This window comes from Rattus norvegicus, chromosome 1 (genome assembly GCF_021556685.1).
Source record: "Rattus norvegicus strain SHRSP/BbbUtx chromosome 1, alternate assembly SHRSP_T2T, whole genome shotgun sequence".
Lineage (NCBI taxonomy): Eukaryota > Metazoa > Chordata > Mammalia > Rodentia > Muridae > Rattus > Rattus norvegicus.
Genome location: NC_141534.1, coordinates 109,175,229 through 109,190,583, shown reverse-complemented (window position 1 = coordinate 109,190,583; position 15,355 = coordinate 109,175,229). Strand labels below are relative to the sequence as shown.

General features: G+C 40.9%; 1 pseudogene; it reads left to right on the top strand.

Moving 5' to 3' along the window:
* Positions 1-4,895: 4,895 nt before the first annotated feature.
* On the top strand, positions 4,896-15,348 carry Mrgprb4-ps1 (MAS-related GPR, member B4, pseudogene 1; annotated as a pseudogene).
* Positions 15,349-15,355: the final 7 nt, after the last annotated feature.

The following is a 15,355-nucleotide window of genomic DNA, read 5'->3' as shown; positions in this document are numbered from 1 at the left end:
TTTGACAAAATTCAACACCCCCTCATGATAAAAGTCTTGGAAAGAATAGGAATTCAAGGCCGATACCTAAATATAGTAAAAGTCATATACAGCAAACCAGTTGCTAATATTAAACTAAATGGAGAGAAACTTGAAGCAATCCCACTAAAACCAGTGACTAAACAAGGCTGCCCACTCTCTCCCTACTTATTCAATATAGTTCTTGAAGTTCTAGCCAGAACAATCAGACAACAAAAGGAAATCAAGGGGATTCAGATCGGTAAAGAAGAAGTCAAAATATCACTATTTGCAGATGATATGATAGTATATTTAAGTGATCCCAAAAGTTCCACCAGAGAACTACTAAAGCTGATAAACAACTTCAGCAAACTGGCTGGGTATAAAATTAACTCAAATAAATCAGTAGCCTTCCTCTACACCAAAGAGAAAGAAGCCAAGAAAGAAATTAGTGAAACAACACCCTTCATAATAGACCCAAATAATATAAAGTACCTCGGTGTGACTTTAACCAAGCAAGTAAAAGATCTGTACAATAAGAACTTCAAGACTCTGAAGAAAGAAATTGAAGAGGACCTCAGAAGATGGAAAGATCTCCCATGCTCATGGATTGGCAGGATTAATATAGTAAAAATGGCCATTCTACCAAAAGTGATCTACAGATTCAATGCAATCCCCATCAAAATACCAATCCAATTCTTCAAAGAGTTAGACAGAACAATTTGCAAATTCATCTGGAATAACAAAAAACCCAGGATAGCTAAAACTATCCTCAACAATAAAAGGATTTCAGGGGGAATCATTATCCCTGAACTCAGGCAGTATTACAGAGCAATAGTGATAAAAACTGCATGGTATTGGTACAGAGGCAGACAGATAGACCAATGGAACAGAATTGAAGACCCAGAAATGAACCAACACATCTATGGGCACCTGATTTTTGACAAAGGGGCCAAAACCATTCAATGGAAAAAAGATAGCATTTTCAGCAAATGGTGCTGGTTCAACTGGAGGTCAACATGTAGAAGAATGCAGATCGATCCATGCTTATCACCCTGTACAAAGCTTAAGTCCAAGTGGATCAAGGACCTCCAAATCAAACCAGATACACTCAAACTAATAGATGAAAAAGTAGGGCAGCATCTGGAACACATGGGCACTGGAAAACATTTCCTGAACAAAACACCAATAGCTTATGCTCTAAGATCATGAATCGACAAATGGGATCTCATAAAACTGCAAAGCTTCTGTAAGGCAAAGGACACTATGGTTAGGACAAAATGGCAACCAACAGATTGGGAAAAGATCTTTACCAATCCTACAACAGATAGAGGGCTTATATCCAACATATACAAAGAACTCAAGAAGTTAGACTGCAGGGAGACAAATAACCCTATTAAAAATGGGGTTCAGAACTAAACAAAGAATTCACAGCTGAGGAATGCCAAATGGCTGAGAAACACTTAAAGAAATGTTCAACATCTTTAGTTATAAGGGAAATGCAAATCAAAACAACCCTGAGATTTCACCTCACACCAGTGAGAATGGCTAAGATCAAAAACTCAGGTGAAAACAAATGCTGGCGAGGATGTGGAGAAAGAGGAACACTCCTCCATTGCTGGTAGGATTGCAGACTGGTAAAACCATTCTGGAAATCAGTCTGGAGGTTCCTCAGAAAATTGGACATTGAACTACCTGAGGATCCAGCTATACCTCTCTTGGGCATATACCCACAAGATGCCCCAACATATAAAAACGACACATGCTCCACTATCTTCATAGCAGCCTTATTTATAATAGCCAGAAGCTGGAAAGAACCCAGATGCCTTTCAACAGAGGAATGGATACAGAAAATGTGGCACATCTACACAATGGAATATTACTCAGCTATCAAAAACAATGACTTTATGAAATTCGTAGGCAAATGGTTGGAACTGGAAAATATCATCCTGAGTGAGGTAACCCAATCACCGAAAAACACACATGGTATGCACTCATTGATAAGTGGCTGTTAGCCCAAATGCTTGAATTACCCTAGATGCCTAGAACAAATGAAACTCAAGACAGGTGATCAAAATGTGAATGCTTCACTCCTTCTTTAAAAGGGGGAACAAGAATACCCTTGGCAGGGAAGAGAGAGGCAAAATTAAAACAGATACAGAAGGAACACCCATTCAGAGCCTGCCCCACATGTGGCCCATACATATACAGCCACCCAATTAGACAAGATGGATAAAGCAAAGAAGTGCAGGCTGACAGGAGCTGGATGTAGATCTCTCCTGAGAGACACAGCCAGAATATATCAAATACAGAGGCGAATGCCAGCAGCAAACCACTGAAATGAGAACAGGACCCCCGTTGAAGGAATCAGAGAAAGAACTGGAAGAGCTTGAAGGGGCTCAAGACCCCTTATGAACAACAATGCAAGCAACTAGAGCTCCCAGCAACTAAGCCACTACCTAAAGACTATACATGGACTGACCCTGGACTCTGACCTCATAGGTAGCATTGAATATCCTAGTAAGAGCACCAGTGGAAGGGGAAGCCCTGGGTCCTGCTAAGACTGAACCCCCAGTGAATGTGATTGTTGGGGGGAGGGCGGCAATGGGGGAAGGGTGGGGAGGGGAACACTCATAAAGAAGTGGAGGGGGAGGTATTAGGGGGATGTTTGCCCGGAAACCGGGAAAGGGAATAACATTCGAAATGCAAATAAGAAATAATCAAGTTAATAAAAAATAAAATAAAAAATATAAAGTATATCTTGGTTACTTTTCATTTTGGACAACCAAGATGGAATGTAGTTTTCAACTCACTGGGCAGGTAAGTAGCACCATGCCTGTTGCATTCTCTGATTGGCTCATGTTCAACACTGTAAGAAACATTGGATCACCTTCTAAAGCAGCATACTATTCTGAATTCACAGACACTGTGTGTGTGTGTGTGTGTGTGTGTGTGTGTGTGTGTGTGTGTGTGTGCGTGCGTGCATGCATGCATGTACCTGTGTTCCACATCCTCTCCAGAGATGATTGTCTGCAGTTTTGGGGTTATCAGTCCTTCAGGGGGAGGATGGTAGTCTTTCTTCTTTTGTGGTGTTCACTTTCCTCTGCATATCATAACTACAGTCATATGCTGGTTCGCAAGTGCTCAACCACAGAGCAGCATCTACATGTGGGCTTAATGACTTTACTGACTTCTAAGAATAAGGCTTGGTTTCAGTGCATTTTTCTACTGATTCCTGAGTTACTGGGATAAGGTCTTAATGTTTTCTTCTGTTCCATTTGTACTCAAGGTTCATTGATTTGTTGTGAAGGTGTATCTTGTCTTCCCTTTCTAGTATGAGTGTCTTTCCTCTCTCCTTTGTGCTTAACTTGGTAAGAGGTTTGTCTATTGTACTCAAATTTCCAAAGAAAGTTCTTTTGGATTCCTGATTTTATACACTAAGTCCTTGTCGTCAGTGTCTGTGCAATCTTCTGTCTTCAGCTGATTTTTAACCACTTATGTTGACCTCAGTTTCCCTTTTTGATTCTGGTTTAAATTTTGTTGCTTTTAGAACCTTCTTACCCACTACATTCTAGATTTTCATTTTAATACTGTTTTTGTTACAACCCACCAAATTTACCACACTCCTCTCTCTCTTTCTCACTTTTTTTTCTCTCTCTCCCCATCTCTCTCACTCCCCTTCTCTCTCCGTCTTCTTTCTTTCTCTTTATTGTTTTTCTTAAGTGGATAGATTTATTTTAGTGCCCTTGTTAATATTGATTTTTAAAGTACTTCTCTTGACATTTCTTTTTTAACCTTTGTTATCTTTAATAGTTTATGCTTTAGTACCTGAGCATTTTGAATTTTTCCTTTTCAATTAGTGATAAATTTGGAAATTCTCATCCAACTTTACCTCAAATATTTCTTTTTTCCCTATCTTTGCTTCAATCTGCTGCTCTAATTGTGTATTTATGTGTATGGCTCTTACAATTGAATAACATTACATATATTCTCATTAATTATGTAGGTTTTCTCTTGTTTTCCATTTGGAAGTTTTCCATTGGATTCTGGTAGTGAACCTGTAGCTTCAAGTGTGTTTGTGTTTTCTGTGTGCTCAGTCTTAGAATCTTCAATGGGATCCTTTGTATTTGTTAGAGAGTTTTAATCCTGGTATTTCCTCTCTAAGTCCACAATTCTATGCATTTATATTATATCTGTTATTTCACATATTCTATGAGAATATTTACCATTTTAATTACAGGTATTTAAATGTTTCCCTTATGATTTTTCATATTATCTTCTATATCTTGAATATTTTTTACCTTTCATGGGCCTTCACTTTATCATTTTGTTAATAGAAATAGAATGAAAATATAATATTACAAATAATTACAACACATAAAGGTGAGAGATGAACAATTGGAACCAGTTTTTCATTTCTCAAGAATAGAAATCAAGGTGTTTTATTTAATATTTATCTTTGCCAATGGGATAAAGCCTATTATGTGTTACTTGTGTGATGACAAATGTGTGTGGTTCACTCCCTTAGGACCATTTCTTACTGATAACAAATAGAGACAATGTGTCTTCTCCTTGCCCAGGCTCCCAAGACAAGCTTATAGTGCTTATCATTGGTTGTCACCTGGTTGTAAGAAGTTTAAAGGCATTGAGGCCCAACTAACATTGAAGGAGAGCCATAGGGTTGGTTTAGGGAGAGAAAAAAAGAGGCTACTTGTCAGACCAAATGATGAGAGACATCTCACAGAGCACATTACTCAAAGGATTGACATGCATTTGCCAACAATTCTATGTACAGGAAGCCTCAGACCTCTCAATCATTTGATAAGGCTTCTTCAAGTCACAGACTTTGGCCTGGAAGGCACTAGTCTAGGAAAGAGATACAGTCTTAGTATTGGCAGATGACTTTGGAGTCTCTTCCCTTTGTCACAAACCAGATTATCACTTCCATCAATAAGAATGTGGGAAAGGTAAGACTTTCTTCCCAGAGCTTATTCTCCTCAACATTGTTAATTGCTTTTCTTTTTTTAATTTTATTTTCCTTGGATATGTTAAGTATTTACATTTCAAATGTTATCCCTTTGCCCTCTCTCCAATAGCCCCTCTCGCTCTTCTAAGAGGCTGCTCCCAACCACCCACCCACTCCCACCTCCACGCCCTGGCATTCCCCTACATTGGGGAAATGAGCCTACATAGGACCAAGGGCTTTTACTCCTATTTATACCAGACAATGCCATCCTCAGCTACATACATGGCTGGAGTCATGGGCCCCTCCATGTGTACTCATTGGTTGGTGTTTAGTCCCTGGAGCTCTGGTTGGTTGGTATTGTTGTTCTTATGGGGTTGCAAGCCCATTCAGCTCCTTGAATCCTTTCTCTAACTCCTCCATTGTGGATCCTGTTCTCAGTTCAATGGTTGGCTGCTAGCATTCACCTCTGTATTTGACATGCTCTGACAGAGCCTCTCAGGAAACAGCTATATCAGACTCCTATCAGCAAGCACTTCTTGGCATCAGCAATATTGTCTGGGTTTGGTGGCTATATGTATATGGGCTGGATTCCCAGGTTGGACAGGCTCTGAATGGCCACTCCTTCAATCTCTGCTCCAAACTCTGCTCTGTATTTCCTCCTGTGAGTATTTTTGTTCCCCCATCTAAAAAGGACTGAAGCATCTGTACTTTGGTTGTCCTTCTTGAGCATCATGTGGTTTCTAGATTGTGAGATGCACATCAGGTGCTCATATCTTCAATTTTCTTTTCAGGACCACTAATGGAGGGCTCTTAAGTGTGGGTCCAATTGGCCTAACCTGGTGGACTGACATCACAGAAGAGATCAGAAGTGACCACATTCTTTTTTTTTTAACCCAAATAGTGCATGAATATTTAATTCAAATATTATTTCCAACAGGCAAAGATTGAAAACAAGTCCACAAGCCCACACTGATGCTTGCAAAAGAATAAGGAAGAGGTCTATACATGTAATATGGCCAAGCCTTGACAAGATTCTGCAAAGTAGATATGTCAATCCCAAAACAGAGTATTTTGATATTACACAGATATGGGGACATTAAGGACAGTCAAATCCATAGAAATAGAAAGTGGAGTCATGTTTGCCTGGGCCCTGTGAGGAGGATGAGTCTGGAGGATGATGTCTTAGGGGATAAACAAGTTCTGAAGTTGATTGCTACAGTGGTCATATGACACAACAAATACATGACCCCACTGAGGTACATATGTCCAGTGAGTGGCATTTAATTGATGTTTGTAAAAGCCATTTTAAAAAGCACATTTCAATGTGATAAAGGAGGCTTTTTATCCTGAAAATAAAATCGTGTTCTAGAAAACAAGTTTTTCAAAATGTTAATTCAGTTCAGGGAGTTCAACATTTTATAGGGAAAAAAAAACTTTCATAAAAACTAAGTTGGGTCTTGGGCAGTAATTTTTTTTCCCTTGAAAGAAGACTCTTCTGGTTTTGGTGCCACTCACCAAAATGGGGAAATAATACAATTTCATGTTGAATCTAACAAGATACTGTCTAGCTACACAAAGCAGATTTCTCCTCCACAAATTATTCATGTTGATACTGAGTTTATTTGTATATTTTCTCTCTCTCTCTCTCTCTCTCTCTCTCTCTCTCTCTCTCTCTCTCTCTCACACACACACACACACACACACACACACCTGTTCACACACCTATGTATTCACAGAATATTCTAGAAACCCTGTCTACAGACGGCAAGCAGGCCCCAGCCAGTCTGGTATACACAATTACTTACTTTAGATTACATACATTCCTGAAATACTACCTCTAGACCTGTATGGTTCTCTGAAACAAATCACAGGACCTGCGCATTAGAATGCACTTTCCACACGACTCAGTCTCCCATAGACCTTCCAGCGTGAATTAAACCAGCCCGATCTTTCCTTCCTATCTGATTCAGCTGCAGTCGCAGAGATGCTGCACGGAGGATGAAAGACGCGTTTTTCATGACCTTCCTCGTTTCTCTGAACAAAGCCCAGTGTCAAAATCTTTGAAAAGCACACATTATAGTAAAGAACCAGATTCAAAAAGAACTGTTTGGGAAGCATTCATGGCAGGAAGAAATAATTTTCTCTCTTCCATCTCCAAATAAAAAACAACCTTATGATGTATTCGATGGAAACGTTTAAATATTGAACCAGTGCCAAAAAGTGATTTGTAAGCCTCAATAAATTTCATGAGATTTAAAAATGGTATTATTGTCCCATCTGACAGTGTCTTTCAGGACTTGGAGCTGTGTGGCCCAGATTAGGGGGCCTTCTGATGAAAAGTGGGTGTGCGGCAGGCTTGACTTACAAATACTTTGTCACAGAAAATACTTGAAAGACGCATATTCAACTATTCTACTTGCAATTGCAGTATCAAACCTGCCTCCTACATGGGGAAGGGTTCTTTTCCTTGAGGAGAACTCGATAGCTACAGCCTATAGTTTGTTTCCAGAAAGAAACAGGCTGCAGAGAAACACACAGGCATGCATGCACCTAGGAAAGGCAACATGGATCTGTCCTCAGAGTAGATGTTCGTAATTGATATTTAAGATGAGCAGCTGATTCTCTGTCAGATGGGCATGATATTCGCATGTATAATATGAGGTTTTTGAGTCATTTTTTTCTACTGTGCGGACTGTAGCGTAAACGTGCCCACAGCACGGCAACGGTTTATTCTATCCATCTAGTAAAGCCAGGGAGTTTGGAGAAAGGTCTGTTTTTGTTCCTGGTTTTCAATGCTCAAATCCTTATCTGACACACTTGCAGCAGACGGCATCTTTTTTTTTTCTAGCAGCTCCTGACATGCTGCAAAGCACTGAAGAAGAAGGAGAGGAAAATGAGAGAGATGCTTACAGGGAGGAGGTGGGACAGGACCCGGTCTTTGCTCACTCTCAGCTGCTCCGGAGCTCAAAACAAGCAGAAGATTGATGACACTGCCCGGTTGTATGGGAAGATCTCTCTGTGTCAAAGGCTCCACAGGAGGCCTGATAGACTTGTCATCTCTTTTTTTTTTTTTTTTTTGATTCTTTTTTTTTTATTTTATTTTATTTTTTTTTATTATCTTGAGTATTTCTTATATACATTTCAAGTGTTATTCCCTTTCCCGGTTTCCGGACAGACATCACCCTCCCCCCTCCCCTTCCTTGTGGGTGTTCCCCTCCCAAACCTCCCCCCATTGCCACCCTCCCCGCATAGTCTAGTTCACTGGGGGTTCAGTCTTAGCAGGACCCAGGGCTTCCCCTTCCACTGGTGCTCTTACTAGGATATTCATTGCTACCTATGGGGACAGAGTCCAGGGTCAGTCCATGTATAGTCTTTAGGTAGTGGCTTAGTCCCTGGAAGCTCTGGTTGCTTGACATTGTTGTACTTTTGGGGTCTCGAGCACCTTCAAGCTCTTCCAGTTCTTTCTCTGATTCCTTCAACGGGGGACCTATTCTCAGTTCAGTGGTTTGCTGCTGGCATTCGCCTCTGTATTTGCTGTATTCTGGCTGTGTCTCTCAGGAGCGATCTACATCCGGCTCCTGTCGGTCTGCACTTCTTTGCTTCGTCCATCTTGTCTAATTGGGTGGCTGTATATGTATGGGCCACCTGTGGGGCAGGCTCTGAATGGGTGTTCCTTCAGTCTCTGTTTTAATCTTTGCCTCTCCCTTCCCTGCCAAGGGTATTCTTTTTCCTCATTTAAAGAAGGAGTGAAGCATTCACATTTTGATCATCCGTCTTGAGTATCCTTTGTTCTAGGGATCTAGGGTAATTCAAGCATTTGGGCTAATAGCCACTTATCAATGAGTGCATACCATGTATGTCTTTCTGTGAGTGGGTTAGCTCACTCAGGATGATATTTTCCAGTTCCAACCATTTGCCTACGAATTTCATAAACTCGTTGTTTTTGATAGCTGAGTAATATTCCATTGTGTAGATGTACCACATTTTCTGTATCCATTCCTCTGTTGAAGGGCATCTGGGTTCTTTCCAGTTTCTGGCTATTATAAATAAGGCTGCGATGAACATAGTGGAGCAAGTGTCTCTTTTATATGTTGAGGCATCTTTTGGGTATATGCCCAAGAGAGGTATGGCTGGATCCTCAGGCAGTTCAATGTCCCGTTTTCTGAGGAACCTCCAGACTGATTTCCAGAATGGTTTTACCAGTCTGCAATCCCACCAACAATGGAGGAGTGTTCCTCTTTCTCCACATCCTCGCCAGCATCTGCTGTCACCTGAGTTTTTGATCTTAGCCATTCTCACTGGTGTGAGGTGAAATCTCAGGGTTGTTTTGATTTGCATTTCCCTTATGACTAAAGATGTTGAACATTTCTTTAGGTGTTTCTCAGCCATTCGGCATTCCTCAGCTGTGAATTCTTTGTTCAGCTCTGAACCCCATTTTTTAATAGGGTTATTTGTTTCCCTGCGGTCTAACTTCTTGAGTTCTTTGTATATTTTGGATATAAGGCCTCTATCTGTTATAGGATTGGTAAAGATCTTTTCCCAATCTGTTGGTTGTCGTTTTGTCCTAACCACAGTGTCCTTTGCCTTACAGAAGCTTTGCAGTTTTATGAGATCCCATTTGTCGATTCTTGATCTTAGAGCATAAGCCATTGGTGTTTTGTTCAGGAAATTTTTTCCAGTGCCCATGTGTTCCAGATGCTTCCCTAGTTTTTCTTCTATTAGTTTGAGTGTGTCTGGTTTGATGTGGAGGTCCTTGATCCACTTGGACTTAAGCTTTGTACAGGGTGATAAGCATGGATCGATCTGCATTCTTCTACATGTTGCCCTCCAGTTGAACCAGCACCATTTGCTGAAAATGCTATCTTTTTTCCATTGGATGGTTTTGGCTCCTTTGTCAAAAATCAAGTGACCATAGGTGTGTGGGTTCATTTCTGGGTCTTCAATTCTATTCCATTGGTCTATCTGTCTGTCTCTGTACCAATACCATGCAGTTTTTATCACTATTGCTCTGTAATACTGCTTGAGTTCAGGGATAGTGATTCCCCCTGAAGTCCTCTTATTGTTGAGGATAGCTTTAGCTATCCTGGGTTTTTTGTTATTCCAGATGAATTTGCAAATTGTTCTGTCTAACTCTTTGAAGAATTGGATTGGTATTTTGATGGGGATTGCATTGAATCTGTAGATTGCTTTTGGTAAAATGGCCATTTTTACTATATTAATCCTGCCAATCCATGAGCATGGGAGATCTTTCCATCTTCTGAGGTCTTCTTCAATTTCTTTCCTCAGTGTCTTGAAGTTCTTATTGTACAGATCTTTTACTTGCTTGGTTAAAGTCACACCGAGGTACTTTATATTATTTGGGTCTATTATGAAGGGTGTCGTTTCCCTAATTTCTTTCTCGGCTTGTTTCTCTTTTGTATAGAGGAAGGCAACTGATTTATTTGAGTTAATTTTATACCCAGCCACTTTGCTGAAGTTGTTTATCAGCTTTAGTAGTTCTCTGGTGGAACTTTTGGGATCACTTAAATATACTATCATGTCGTCTGCAAATAGTGATATTTTGACCTCTTCTTTTCCGATCTGCATCCCCTTGATCACCTTTTGTTGTCTGATTGCTCTGGCTAGAACTTCAAGAACTATATTGAATAAGTAGGGAGAGAGTGGGCAGCCTTGTCTAGTCCCTGATTTTAGTGGGATTGCTTCAAGTTTCTCTCCATTTAGTTTAATGTTAGCAACTGGTTTGCTGTATATGGCTTTTGCTATGTTTAGGTATGGGCCTTGAATACCTATTCTATCCAGGACTTTTATCATGAAGGGGTGTTGAATTTTGTCAAATGCTTTCTCAGCATCTAATGAAATGATCATGTGCTTTTGTTCTTTCAGTTTGTTTATATGATGGATCACGTTGATGGTTTTCCTTATATTAAACCATCCCTGCATGCCTGGGATGAAGCCTACTTGATCATGGTGGATGATTGTTTTGATGTGCTCTTGAATTCGGTTTGCCAGAATTTTATTGAGTATTTTTGCGTCGATATTCATAAGGGAAATTGGTCTGAAGTTCTCTTTCTTTGTTGGGTCTTTGTGTGGTTTAGGTATAAGAGTAATTGTGGCTTCATAGAAGGAATTCGGTAGGGCTCCATCTGTTTCAATTTTGTGGAATAGTTTGGATAATATTGGTATAAGGTCTTCTATGAAGGTTTGATAGAATTCTGCACTAAACCCGTCTGGACCTGGGCTCTTTTTGGTTGGGAGACCTTTAATGACTGCTTCTATTTCCTTAGGAGTTATGGGGTTGTTTAACTGGTTTATCTGTTCCTGATTTAACTTCGATACCTGGTATCTGTCTAGGAAATTGTCCATTTCCTGAAGATTTTCAAGTTTTGTTGAATATAGGTTTTTATAGTAAGATCTGATGATTTTTTGAATTTCCTCTGAATCTGTAGTTATGTCTCCCTTTTCATTTCTGATTTTGTTAATTTGGACGCACTCTCTGTGTCCTCTCGTTAGTCTGGCTAAGGGTTTATCTATCTTGTTGATTTTCTCAAAGAACCAACTTTTGGTTCTGTTGATTCTTTCTATGGTCCTTTTTGTTTCTACTTGGTTGATTTCAGCTCTGAGTTTGATTATTTCTGGCCTTCTACTCCTCCTGGGTGTATTTGCTTCTTTTTGTTCTAGAGCTTTTAGGTGTGCTGTCAAGCTGCTGACATATGCTCTTTCCTGTTTCTTTCTGCAGGCACTCAGCGCTATGAGTTTTCCTCTTAGCACAGCTTTCATTGTGTCCCATAAGTTTGGGTATGTTGTACCTTCATTTTCATTAAATTCTAAAAAGTTTTTAATTTCTTTCTTTATTTCTTCCTTGACCAGGTTATCATTGAGTAGAGCATTGTTCAATTTCCACGTATATGTGGGCATTCTTCCCTTATTGTTATTGAAGACCAGTTTTAGGCCGTGGTGGTCCGATAGCACGCATGGGATTATTTCTATCTTTCTGTACCTGTTGAGGCCCGTTTTTTGACCAATTATATGGTCAATTTTGGAGAAAGTACCATGAGGAGCTGAGAAGAAGGTATATCCTTTTGCTTTAGGATAGAATGTTCTATAAATATCCGTTAAGTCCATTTGGCTCATGACTTCTCTTAGTCTGTCTACATCTCTGTTTAATTTCTGTTTCCATGATCTGTCCATTGATGAGAGTGGGGTGTTGAAATCTCCCACTATTATTGTGTGAGGTGCAATGTGTGTTTTGAGCTTTAGTAAGGTTTCTTTTACATATGTAGGTGCCCTTGTATTTGGGGCATAGATATTTAGGATTGAGAGTTCATCTTGGTGGATTTTTCCTTTGATGAATATGAAGTGTCCTTCCTTATCTTTTTTGATGACTTTTAATTGAAAATTGATTTTATTTGATATTAGAATGGCTACTCCAGCTTGCTTCTTCTGACCATTTGCTTGGAAAGTTGTTTTCCAGCCTTTCACTCTGAGGTAGTGTCTGTCTTTGTCTCTGAGGTGTGTTTCCTGTAGGCAGCAGAATGCAGGGTCCTCGTTGCGTATCCAGTTTGTTAATCTATGTCTTTTTATTGGGGAGTTGAGGCCATTGATATTGGGAGATATTAAGGAATAGTGATTATTGCTTCCCGTTATATTCATATTTGGAAGTGAGGTTATGTTTGCGTGCTTTCATTCTCTTTGTTTTGTTGCCAAGATGATTAGTTTCTTGCTTCTAGGGTATAGCTTGCCTCCTTATGTTGGGCTTTACCCTTTATTATCCTTTGTAGTGCTGGACTTGTAGAAAGATATTGTGTAAATTTGGTTTTTTCATGGAATATCTTGGTTTCTCCATCTATGTTAATTGAGAGTTTTGCAGGATACAGTAACCTGGGCTGGCATTTGTGTTCTCTTAGGGTCTGTATGACATCTGTCCAGGATCTTCTGGCCTTCATAGTTTCTGGCGAAAAGTCAGGTGTGATTCTGATAGGTCCTCCTTTATATGTTACTTGACCTTTTTCCCTTACTGCTTTTAATATTCTTTCTTTATTTTGTGCGTTTGGTGTTTTGACAATTATGTGACGGGAGGTCTTTCTTTTCTGGTCCAATCTATTTGGAGTTCTGTAGGCTTCTTGTATGCCTATGGGTATCTCTTTTTTTAGGTTAGGGAAGTTTTCTTCTATGATTTTGTTGAAGATATTTACTGGTCCTTTGAGCTGGGAGTCTTCACTCTCTTCTATACCTATTATCCTTAGGTTTGATCTTCTCTTTGAGTCCTGGATTTCCTGTATGTTTTGGACCAGTAGCTTTTTCCGCTTTACATTATCTTTGACAGTTGAGTCAATGATTTCTATGGAATCTTCTGCTCCCGAGATTCTCTCTTCCATCTCTTGAATTCTGTTGGTGAAGCTTGTATCTACAGCTCCTTGTCTTTTCTTTTGATTTTCTATGTCCAGGGTTGTTTCCATGTGTTCTTTCTTGATTGCTTCTATTTCCATTTTTAATTCCTTCAACTGTTTGATTGTGTTTTCCTGGAATTCTTTCAGGGATTTTTGCGATTCCTCTCTGTAGGCTTCTACTTGTTCTCTAAGGGAGTTCTTTATGTCTTTCTTGAAGTCCTCCAGCATCATGATCAAATATGATTTTCAAACTAGGTCTTGCTTTTCTGGTGTGTTTGGATATTCCGTGTTTGCTTTGGTGGGAGAATTGGGCTCCGATGATGCCATGTAGTCTTGGTTTCTGTTGCTTGGGTTCCTGCGCTTGCCTCTCGCCATCAGATTATCTCTAGTGGTACTTTGTTCTGCTATTTCTGACAGTGGCTAGACTGTCCTATAACCTGTGTGTCAGGAGTGCTGTAGACCTGTTTTCCTGTTTTCTTTCAGCCAGTTATGGGGACAGAGTGTTCTGCTTTCGGGCGTGTAGTTTTTCCTCTCTACAGGTCTTCAGCTGTTCCTGTGGGCCTGTGTCTTGAGTTCACCAGGCAGGTTTCTTGCAGGGGAAAAGTTGGTCCTACCTGTGGTTCCAAGGCTCAAGTTTGCTCGTGGGGTACTGCCTAAGTCCTCTCCGCTGTGGCAGCAACCGGGAAGATCTGCGCCACTCTTTCCAGGAGCCTCCGTGCACCAGGGTTCCAGATGGCGTTTGGTGTTTTCCTCTGGCGCCTGGATGTGCACAGAGTGCAGTCTCTTCTGGTTTCCCAGGCGTGTCCGCCTCTCTGAAGGTTCAGCTCTCCCTCCCACGGGATTTGGGTGCAGAGAACTGTTTATCCGGTCTGTTTCCTTCAGGTTCCGGCAGTGTCTCAGGCGCAGGGGTCCTGCCGCTCCCGGGCCCTCCCCTACGGGAACCCAGAGGCCTTATACAGTTGCCTCTTGGGCCAGGGATGTGGGCAGGGGTGGGCAGTGTTGGTGGTCTCCTCCGCTCTGCAGCCTCAGGAGTGCCCACTTGATCAGGCGGTGAGGTCTCTCTCCCACGGGGTTTGGGAGCAGAGAGCTGCTCAAGTGACCACATTCTAACAACATCTTGTGACACCATAAAACTTAACCTGAATTTTCTTATTGTCATCATTACCCTGGTTGGGATGGCGGGAAATGCAATGGGGCTGTGGCTCCCCAGCTTCCACATGCACCTTCTCTGTCTACCTCCTCAACCTGGCTGGAGCTGACTTTCTCTTCCTCTGCTTTCAGAATGTGCATTCTCTGCAAGTTATCATCAACATGTTTCACTCCATCTTTATACCAAGCTTTTTCAACTTTTCTTACCTTGCAGGTCTAAGCATGCTCAGTGCCATTAGCACTGAGCGTTGCCTGTCTGCCCTGTGGCCGATATGGTACTGCTGCCGAAGAACAAGAAACACATCTGCTGTCACGTGGGTCCTGCTATGGGCCTTGTCCCTGGTGTTGAGTATCCTGCAAGGGGAGGCATGTATGGCTGTCTTTAAAGGTTTTGGTCATGGTTGGTGTAAGAAAATGGATTCAATTATTTTTGCTTGGTTAACTCTTCTATTTGTGGTTCTCTTGGGGTCCAGCCTGGCTTTGCTGCTAAGAGTTGTCTGTGGCTCACACAGGATTCCTGTAACCAGGCTATGTGTAGCCATTGCTCTCACAGTGTTAATCTACCTATTCTTTGGTTTATCCTATGAGATCAACTAGTTTCTCTTACTTTGGGTAGATATTTATGTCATTTCACCTTGCAATGTTTATGAAATAACAGTGTTCCTATCCTGTGTTAACTCCTGTGCAAACCCCATTATTTACTTCCTTGTTGGCTCCATTAGATACTACAGAGTCCAGAGACAGAATCTGAAGCTGCATTTGCAAAGAGCCTTGCAGGACACTCCTGATGAGGGAAAAGGTAGAGAAGGGGGTCCTTGTGGAAATCCAGAAGATCAGGAAATAGTCTAGTTTAGCA